Source organism: Leucoraja erinacea, chromosome 1 (assembly GCF_028641065.1).
Source record: "Leucoraja erinacea ecotype New England chromosome 1, Leri_hhj_1, whole genome shotgun sequence".
In the NCBI taxonomy this organism is placed as follows: Eukaryota; Metazoa; Chordata; class Chondrichthyes; order Rajiformes; family Rajidae; genus Leucoraja; species Leucoraja erinaceus.
Genome location: NC_073377.1, coordinates 151399919 through 151409246, shown reverse-complemented (window position 1 = coordinate 151409246; position 9328 = coordinate 151399919). Strand labels below are relative to the sequence as shown.

Genomic DNA, 9328 nt, shown 5'->3' with positions numbered 1-9328 from the left:
TAAGTGGGACAGGGGCATAGGCACTTTCCTCTGCAACTGCAGGAGATGCAAGACCTGTCCCTTTACCTACCCCCCTCGACTCCATCCAAATGACCCAAACAGTCTTTTCAGGTGAGGCAGAGGTTCACTTGCACGAACTCCAACCTCATCTACTGCATCCGCTGTTCTAGGTGTCAACTTCTCTACATTGGAGAGACCAAGCACAGACTCGGCAATCATTCGCTGAACACCTCGGCTCAGCCCGTCTCAACCAAGCTGATCTCACGGTAGCCCAGCACTTCAACTCCTCCTCCCATTCCGAATCTGACCTTTCTGTCCTGGGCCTTCTCCATTGTCAGAGAGAGGCCCAGCACTAATTTGAGGAACAGCATCTCATAAAGTGCATTCAGCAAAAGCTGGTTAGAAATTTTTGCAAAGTAATTAAAAATAAATAACTGAAATATCACATTTACATAACCATCATAAATATCAAATTTACATGTATTTACATTTACCCTTTGCAATGACACTCAAAATTGCTTGGGATCATCCTGTTTCTATTGATTATCCTTGAGATGTTTCTACAACTTGATTGGAGTCCACCAGTGGTAAATTAAATTGATTGGACATGGTTTGGAAAGGCACACATCTGTCTGTATAAGGTCCCACAGTTGACAGTGCATGTCAGAGCAAAAACCAAGCCATGAAGACAAATAAATTGTCTGTAGATCTCCGAGACAGGATTGTGTCGAGACACAGATCTGGGGAAGAGTATAAAACAATTTCTGCAGCATTGCAGGTCCTGAAGAGCACAGTGGCCTCTGCCATTCCTAAATGTAAGAACTTTGTAATGACCAGGACTCCTCATTAGAGCTGGCCGCCCGGACAAACCGAGCAATCGGGGGAGAAGGGCCTTGGTCTGGGAGGTGACCAAGAACCTGATGGAGCTCTGACATAGCACCAGAGTTACTCTGTGGCAATGATAGAACCTTCCAGAAGGACAACTATATCTGCAGCCCTCCACCAATCAGGCCTTTATGGTAGAGTGGCCAGACGGAAGCCACTCCTCAGTAAAAGGCACATGACAGCCCGCTTGGAGTTTGCTAAAGGCATGAGAAACAAGATTCGCTGGTCTGATGAAACCAAGATTGAACTCTTTGGCCTGAATGCCAAGCATCACGTCTGGAGGAAACCAGGCACCGCTCATCACCTGGCCAATACCATACCCACAGTGAAGCATGGTGGTGGCAGCATCATGCTGTGGGGATGTTTTTCAGCGGCAGGAGATAATCAGGATCCAGGGAAAGTGGAACAGAGCAGAGTACAGCGAGATCCTTGATGAAACCCTGCTCCAGAGCATTCTGGACCTCAGACTGGAGCGGAGGTTCACCTTCCAACAGCACATAGCCAAGACAATGTAGGAGTGGCCATGACAAGTCTGTGAATGTCCTTGAGTGGCCGAGCCAGGACCCGTACTTGAACCCGATCGAACATCTCTGGAGGGACCTGAAAATAGCTGTACATCAACGCTCTCCATTCAATCTGACAATCTGAAAGGTCTGAATACTTATGTCAATGTGATATTTCAGTTATTTCTTTTTAATTACTTTGCAAACATTTCTAAATACCTGTGTAGATGGATGTAAAAAAAAATAAATAACTAGGGCTGTAACGTAACAAAATGTGGAAAAAGTGAAGGGGGCTGAATATTTTCTGAATGCACTGTATTTGGGTAGTTTACACCCCAGCAGTATGAACATTGACTTCTCTAACTTCAGATAGCCCTTGCTCTCTCTCTCTTCATTTCACCCCTCACCCCACACACCTTCTCAGTTCTGCCACTAGTTCCACTCTCTTCTTTGTCCTACCCACGGCCTCAGAAGTAAAGGACGTTCTTTTAGGAAGCAGATGAGGAGAAATTTCTTTAGCCAGAGGGTGGTGAATCTGTGGATTTTTTTGCCACAGAGGGTTGTGGAGACCAAGTCAGTGGATATTTTTAAGGCAGAGATAGATCGATTCTTGATTAGTGTGGGTATCAGGGGTTATGGGGAGAAGGCAGGAGAATGGGGTTAGGAGGGAGAGATTGATCAGCCATGATTACATGGTGGAGTAGACTTGCTGGGCCGAATGGCCTAATTCTGCTCCGAGTACTTATGACCTTATGACCTATCCGCTCCCCTGACATCAGAAGGTTCTCGACCCCTCTCCAAAGATGCTGCATTTTGTGTCTACCTTCGATCTTACCAGCCACTGCAGTTCTTTCAGTTCCCTACGGTGCCATTCTTCCAATGCATGTCCCAGTCTCGCTGGAGGTGGTGGCATTGCTCCCAAAGTACTCCAATGCAGCATGGTCGCTGGCACTGGCACAGCAGCAATGCAGTCGGCATTCTATCATGCAGCAGATTGTTTTCCCTAAAGCAGCCCACGTGCACCAATGTTATTCACACTGCAGCTCCACTGGAGCAAACTGGAGCAGAGGCCCAGAATTGAGATGTTTATATTTTGTTTTGTTTATTTCATTTTTCTGCATGTTCATCTAATTTTCCTGTGGACAGTATCTACAGAAGTTTCAACAGTACACAGGACTCGTGGGACTGAGCTCTAGGGGGAGGTTGAGAGAGCTAGGACTTTATTCCCTGGAGAGTAGGATTATATGAGGGGTGATCTTACAGAGGTGTCCCAAATTGTATTGTATTGTATTGTATATCTTTATTGTCATTTCCTGAGTATTCACATACCCAGAGGAAACAAAAAAACGTTGCTCAACCAGTGTCCATTCAGTGTGCATTAAAAATAAATAGAAATAAAAATACATATATCATGAACAAATTAACACTCTACTAAACATCAACAGGCGTTCCGATCGGCAGCGGCACAACAGTGGCTCTGCTGCAGTGTGTCCAGGTTGGTGGTTGGTGCGCGATACTTTGGCAGGGGGCAAAGTCCGTTTATCAGTCTTATAGCCTGCGGGAAGAAGCTGAGGAGCATCCTGCTGGTTTTGCAGCTAATGCTCCTGTACCTCTTCCCAGATGGCAGGATGGAGAATATGTGATGCGATGGGTGGTAGGGGTCTTTGATGATGGAGATGGCTCTGCTGATGAGAGGAATAAATTGGGTAAAGGTAGTCTTTTGCCCAGTGTAAGGGAATCGAGAATCAGTAGACATAGGGTTAAGGTGAGGAGGACCTGAGGGATGACTTTTTTACACAAAGGGTGGTGGGTGTATGGAACAAAGTGCCAGAGAAGGTAGTTGAGGCAGGCACTATCTCAATGAGGCATGTAGACAGGTACATGGATAGGTAAGTTTAGAGGGCCAAAAGCAGGCATGTGGGACTAATCTATCTATCTATCTATCTATCTATCTATCTGTCTATCTATCTATCTATCTATCTATCTATCTATCTATCTATCTATCTATCTATCTATCTATCTATCTATCTATCTATCTATCTATCTATCTATCTATCTATCTATCTATCTATCTATCTATATCTTCTATTATATATTTAAAACTCTGGCCCCATCCGACCGACTGCCGACCGGCGCCCTTCCTGCCTTTCGATTCGTGCCCGATACTCGCAGATGTCCAATCGGAATGGCCGATGCTCGCAGATGTCCAATCGGAATGGATTCATTTGCATGTACGGCTGCCGGCTGCATTTCTTCCTTTGATTCATTGCCACGCCCAATCCAGACGCTCAATCTCCGAGATATTTTCCATTTCGGTAGAGATTTCGCTTTTCTTTCTAAGTATCCGCTCCTCATTTCATTTCGTCGTGTTGAAGTACACGTTTTTAATCAAATCCTTCTCCCCCCACCCACCCCCAAGTATTTCAAAAATAAACAGGCTTCTCCATTTACATGTCAGCTTCCAACACACTTCGAAACAAAGTTGCAAGACAGGAACACTGAACTTTTCACTGCTGCAGCAGGCAGGGGAGGTGCCATTGGATTTTTTTTTAAAGAGGCAGGGCAGTGCTGGAATCTTACTTTTGAGAACGGCTTCAGTTCCATTGGAGGAGACGGGTGCATGGTGAAATATTGGGTTGGGGGAATCACACCATTGGGGGAGCAGACCCAACGGGTCTGCACTTGGTCTAGTAATACAATAAAAACAACAATAAACACATATTAACATCCACCACAGTGAGTCCACCCAGCATCTCCTCACTGTGATGGAAGCAAAAGTCTTAGGTCTGCAGTCTCTTCCCTGCTCTTCTCCCTCTGCGCTGAGGCGATACCCCCCCGGGCGATGTTATAAATCAGTCCCGCGGCTCAAACACCGCGGCCCGGGGTGGTTGAAGCTGCCGCCCACCAGTCCTGCAGATGAGCATTTGCCAGCACTGGGCCTGTAGTTGCTGGTTTCGAAGGATGAGGGGGCACCTAATTGAAAATTACCAAATAGTGACAGGCTTGGATAAAGTGGATATGGAGAGAATGTTTCCACTAGTCGGAGAGTCTAGGACCAGAGGTCATAGCCTCAGAATTAAAGGATGTTCCTTTAGGACGGAGATGAGGGGGAATTTATTTAGTCAGAGGGTGGTGAATCTGTGGAATTAATTGCCACAGAAGGCTGTGGAGGCCGTCAATGGATAATTTAAAGGCAGAAATAGATAGATTCTTTATTAGTACAGGTGTCAGGGGTTATGGGGAGAAGGCATGAGAATGGGGTTAGGATGGAGAGATAGATCAGTCATGATTGAATGGCAGATCAGACGTGATGGGCTGAATGGCCTAATTCTCCTCCTATCACTTATGACCTTATGACCTTATGTTGTCGGCAGTTTGCATTTACAGAAACGTTTTGACAACAAGCTGAGCACGATGTTATTAAACTAAATGAGTGTACATGGGATTGGGGTACACAAGTGACTGCAGCTGCTAGAATCTGGATTCCATGGGTCAGGCTGCATCTGTGGGAGGAAATAAATTGATGACATTTCGTTTCGAGATCCTGCAACATGAATGAAAGTCGAGAGGCAAGATAACTAGTATAAAGGGAAGATGCTGAGCGACGAGAGGGTCAGTTTAAGAAGGAACTGCAGAGGCTGGATAATCGAAGGTAGACAAAAATGCTGGAGAAACTCAGGGGGTGAGGCAGCATTTATGGAGCGAAGGAAATAGGCGACGTTTTGGGGAAGGAACTGCTGATGCTGGAATCTTGAATAAAACACAAAATGCTGGAGTAACTCAGCAGGTCAGGCAGCTAATGTGAATTACATGGATAGGTGATGTTTTGGGTCAGGACCCTTCTTCAGACCTTCATGGAGGATGATAGGCAGATGGGGAGGTGGGTTGGGGAGAGTGAGGGTGGAATCAGGAGAGAGTGGAAGATGGATTGCAGATGGACAAAAAAAAGGTTGATGGAGCCAGGTAGCGGAGGGAGGAGGGTGGATAGGAGAGGAAGGGGGAAACAGTTAGGGGACATACAGGAACACATATACAGCAATGTTAGCAGTGCTTTAACGTGATAAGTATGAAAAACAGTAATGTTTATGGGAACCATTAGTAGAGAGGCTAATGTGGGTGGATAAAACCAGAGATAGAAAGTAGACATTTCAAGCAAAAAGCAAAGGACTGGAGGAAATGTCAGGCGGTATCTGTGGAGGGAATGGACAGATAATGATGATAGTGGAATACAACCAGAAAATGCCGAATACCGAACCAGTGGCACCCTTTAAAAATTGACGAGTTGGAATGTAGCTATCGCTGTTCCTCGGTAGTATAGTGGTTAGTATCCCCGCCTGTCACGCGGGAGACCGGGGTTCAATTCCCCGCCGGGGAGGATTTTTTTTAAACAATATCCCCGTGAACCGATGTTTAATCGTTAATATTTATTTACTAAATCAGTCCGCGTGCCAACGTTTAATCTATTTGGTAAATCTTCACTCATTCACAGCTAAATCTTGCGGCGTGGTCGGTGCTTTTAGATTACACACAGTGTACAATGCGAACATGTTGCAGTTTCGGGCAGTGCAGGTCGTTGTCAGTTCTTTCACCTCTTTGCAAATTTGTGTTTTATGATTATTTTCGCTCTCCTGCGCAGCACAACGTCGTGTTGGGGTCGGCTTTATAGGTAGCCGCTGGGAGAGGGCAGAATTCAGTTCCAGCGCTCACAATAGAGCTGTGAAAACCAGGTGGGGCACTGAAAATACACTGGAGGTGAAACACCAGCAGGGTTGCGGAATTTACGCTAGGAGGCTGGCGAGAGTCAAGAGTGTTTTATTGTCCCGAAACGAGAACAATGAAATTCTCACAATAGATATATGCACATAGGACTCTGTAAACACCATAATAAACAACAACAAACACGTCTATGAAAAAATAATAGTGCAAAGACAAAAACACCAAGCTTTAGGGGACTCAGCGGGCCTGGCAGCATTTGTGGACGCAATGGATCCTTCTTCAGAGTATTTAAATTACAATTCTCACTATACTTCAGTGGTTCAAATAAGAAAATTTCAATATTTTGGAAACCCTGATTAGATTGATTTATATGAGATATGGATTAATTCTGTAAACAATATACCTTTGAGATTACAACATATATTTCCTTTGCCTTGTTTAGATAAAAAATCTTAAATGTATCGAATACATTGACGTGCTCTACATTTAATACAGTGGATTGTGTGTGTGTAGGGGGGGGGGGGGGGGGGAAGCATTTCTAATGCTGATGCTGATGCAATTGAACTTTTATGTTTTTTTAAATTCTTTTATTTTATTAGAGGTAAGTACAATCATATGGCACCAAAGTGCCTAATATATATTTTCATAATACATTTTATGTACAGCTTCTTCTTTTTTGTTATATTAAAGAAAGATTAGAATAAGAAAAATAAATTAGATCGTAAAGGATAGAAAGACGTGAAATATATAATGTGTGAAAAACTTTTATGTTAAAACTAAATAAATAGAATGTGCTTACTTAAAAATCCTCAAGTGGCAAAATTAATGACTGTGCAATATTATTCTGTTAAATCTCGAACACGTTGTGCAGCAAATAGAACGAACAATTGTTAACCGGAAGGCAATATATCAGAAAACACCATTATGCACTTGAGGCAGGGTGAGCTATTAGACAATAGACAATAGACAATAGACAATAGGTGCCGGAGTTAATTAAATTATAGATAACCAGTTTGGCAAATTCTGATAGAAAGGTGACTGTGCCTGTGGCATTTTTGCTGTAAATTTATAGAATGCAATGTAATATGTGGTGTTCTTGAGAGACGTAAAGAGAAATTAGATTTCTCCCATTTTTGGCCCACAAAACAGAAATTACGTAGAACATCAAAATTCATGAAATTGAATAAAAATGCAATCAAATATGATCTAAAATATGGCCTGCTTGTTTCTTGAAGTGAGCTGTGCGAAGTCGTCTATTGTAAATAGAGTAAATTGGAGGGATATTATATCACTTTTTCACACAGAGAGTTGTGAGTGTGGAATTCTCTGTGGGGGCAGGTTCTCTGAATACTTTCAAGAGACAGCTAGATAGGGCACTTAAAGATAGCGGAGTCAGGGGATATGGGGAGAAGGCAGGAACGGGGTACTGACTGGGGATGATCAGTCATGATCACATTGAATGGCGGTGCCGGCTCGAAGGGCCGAATGGCCTACTCCTGCACCTATTGTCTATTGTCTATTGTAAAGTTACTTTGTATTTGGTGGTCTATTGGATGAAATGCTTCCGTGCAGACAAGGGAGAATGTGGACGAAGAGGCCCAGTGATTTCCCATATGTTTGAAAAACCTAAAATCATTCGGCTGATTGAGCACAATCCACCATGGCCCCATATCACAGTTAAATGTGGAAACATCAATTGTGCAGATTGCAGCAAGAAGTTCTGAAGAACACACAATATATTTTAAAATGTATTCGATGATGTAGCAACAGTAATGAGGATTCAAATGTTCTGAGCTTTGAAAACTGAAAGCGGTGAGATGCCGTGTGCAAGACATTGATGACAGAATGCCTGGTTACAATTTCCTTGTGGTGTGTTCTTAGCCTTCTTTGTGTCTGTTCAACGAACGCTGTAAACTCCAACCACAGACTCAAAATTAAGTCGGTAGGGGAGGAAATATGGGTTGATCCAATTTATGATGCCACTCGGTGCGTGACTGACGCTGGAAAAACGTTGGATGCCCTGAGGTGAATGAATCGTGTGGGAAAGTGCCTGTGCCAGATACACAGTGATTTCACCCGGAAATATTCTCAGACATGATCTAACCTGGGTTAACGCAGTTTCATGCAGGGGCTGCGCATTAAATAAAAAAACACATGCTCATTTACCCCAGTCTCGGGATGTTATTACGGCTTACTCTGATCCCAGTTCAAATTAAATTAAGACTGTTTTTTTTTTTAACCAGACGTTTTCACCTTTCCCAGTTACTTTATTTATCTGCAAGACAGCGAAGATCAAGTTCTTATGTGCACTAAATTTCTATGATTCGGTTCCCAAGTTCAAACTTGTTTTTAAGAACCCTCAACATAATTGCAGGTCGGTGTGCGATAAAATGCATGCAAGAAGAAATTGAAATATTATGAGTCATGTGCAAATCCTCTATTTCAGCTCTATTTAAGTTTCGAACAGATTATGTGTAATTTTCGTTCTAGTTTAAAAAAAAACAATAGCATTCCTTAAAGGGGCAACGGTGTCAGTACGATGTTGTCAGTTTGAAACTATTCTTACTGTTATTTTCCGCTGATTTCTCAGCTTAGGTCACAGGAAGAACATGTTTGTTTAGCAATCGCTTGGCAATGAATGGGAAGAAATTCCGTTACTGTACTATTTTTATTAAATCAGACCCTGGAGGAATGAATGTACCGTTCCAATGTCCTCTCACAAAATACAGTCTCGTGGATTACCATGTTCCACAGTACCCGACCGAAAACGTCAAACGCGTCCTATCTGTAGTTTAATTTCCCGTCGTATTAAACCGATCTTGCAAAATTAACCATTTGGCCCCTTGAATAGAAATGTATAACCAATTAGCGATGGACGCCTTCGTATATCCATCGTACGAAGTTTTTAGCAGTGACAAAGAACTCTATCAGGTTTGCACCGTCTGTGAATATTACACGAATGTAGACCTGCTTCTTCTAGACATGCGAATAATTGGTGAGATCATTCAGGCTGCATGTAATCACAAAATCTTTTCAATATGTAAAAAAACCCCCCACTGTGCCAAACCTGCACCATTTGCGTAAAGCTAACGCACAGTTCTGGTGCGGTATGTTTTATTGAAGAGAGGCACTTAGCGTGCGATGGGGCTTGTTACCTTGGAACAGCTGAAAGTATTGACAGTGCAGGTTGTTTCGAAAGAAAAAGTGGCTGTTTCATCCAATCC

At 43.2% G+C, this 9328-nt stretch overlaps 1 non-coding gene across 1 annotated transcript; it reads left to right on the top strand.

Annotated features, from left to right (window-relative positions):
• The first annotated feature begins 5691 nt into the window (after positions 1–5691).
• trnad-guc (transfer RNA aspartic acid (anticodon GUC)) lies at positions 5692–5763 on the top strand. Its single transcript has one exon. It is a non-coding gene; the product is annotated as a tRNA-Asp (tRNA).
• The last annotated feature ends 3565 nt before the right edge of the window (positions 5764–9328 follow it).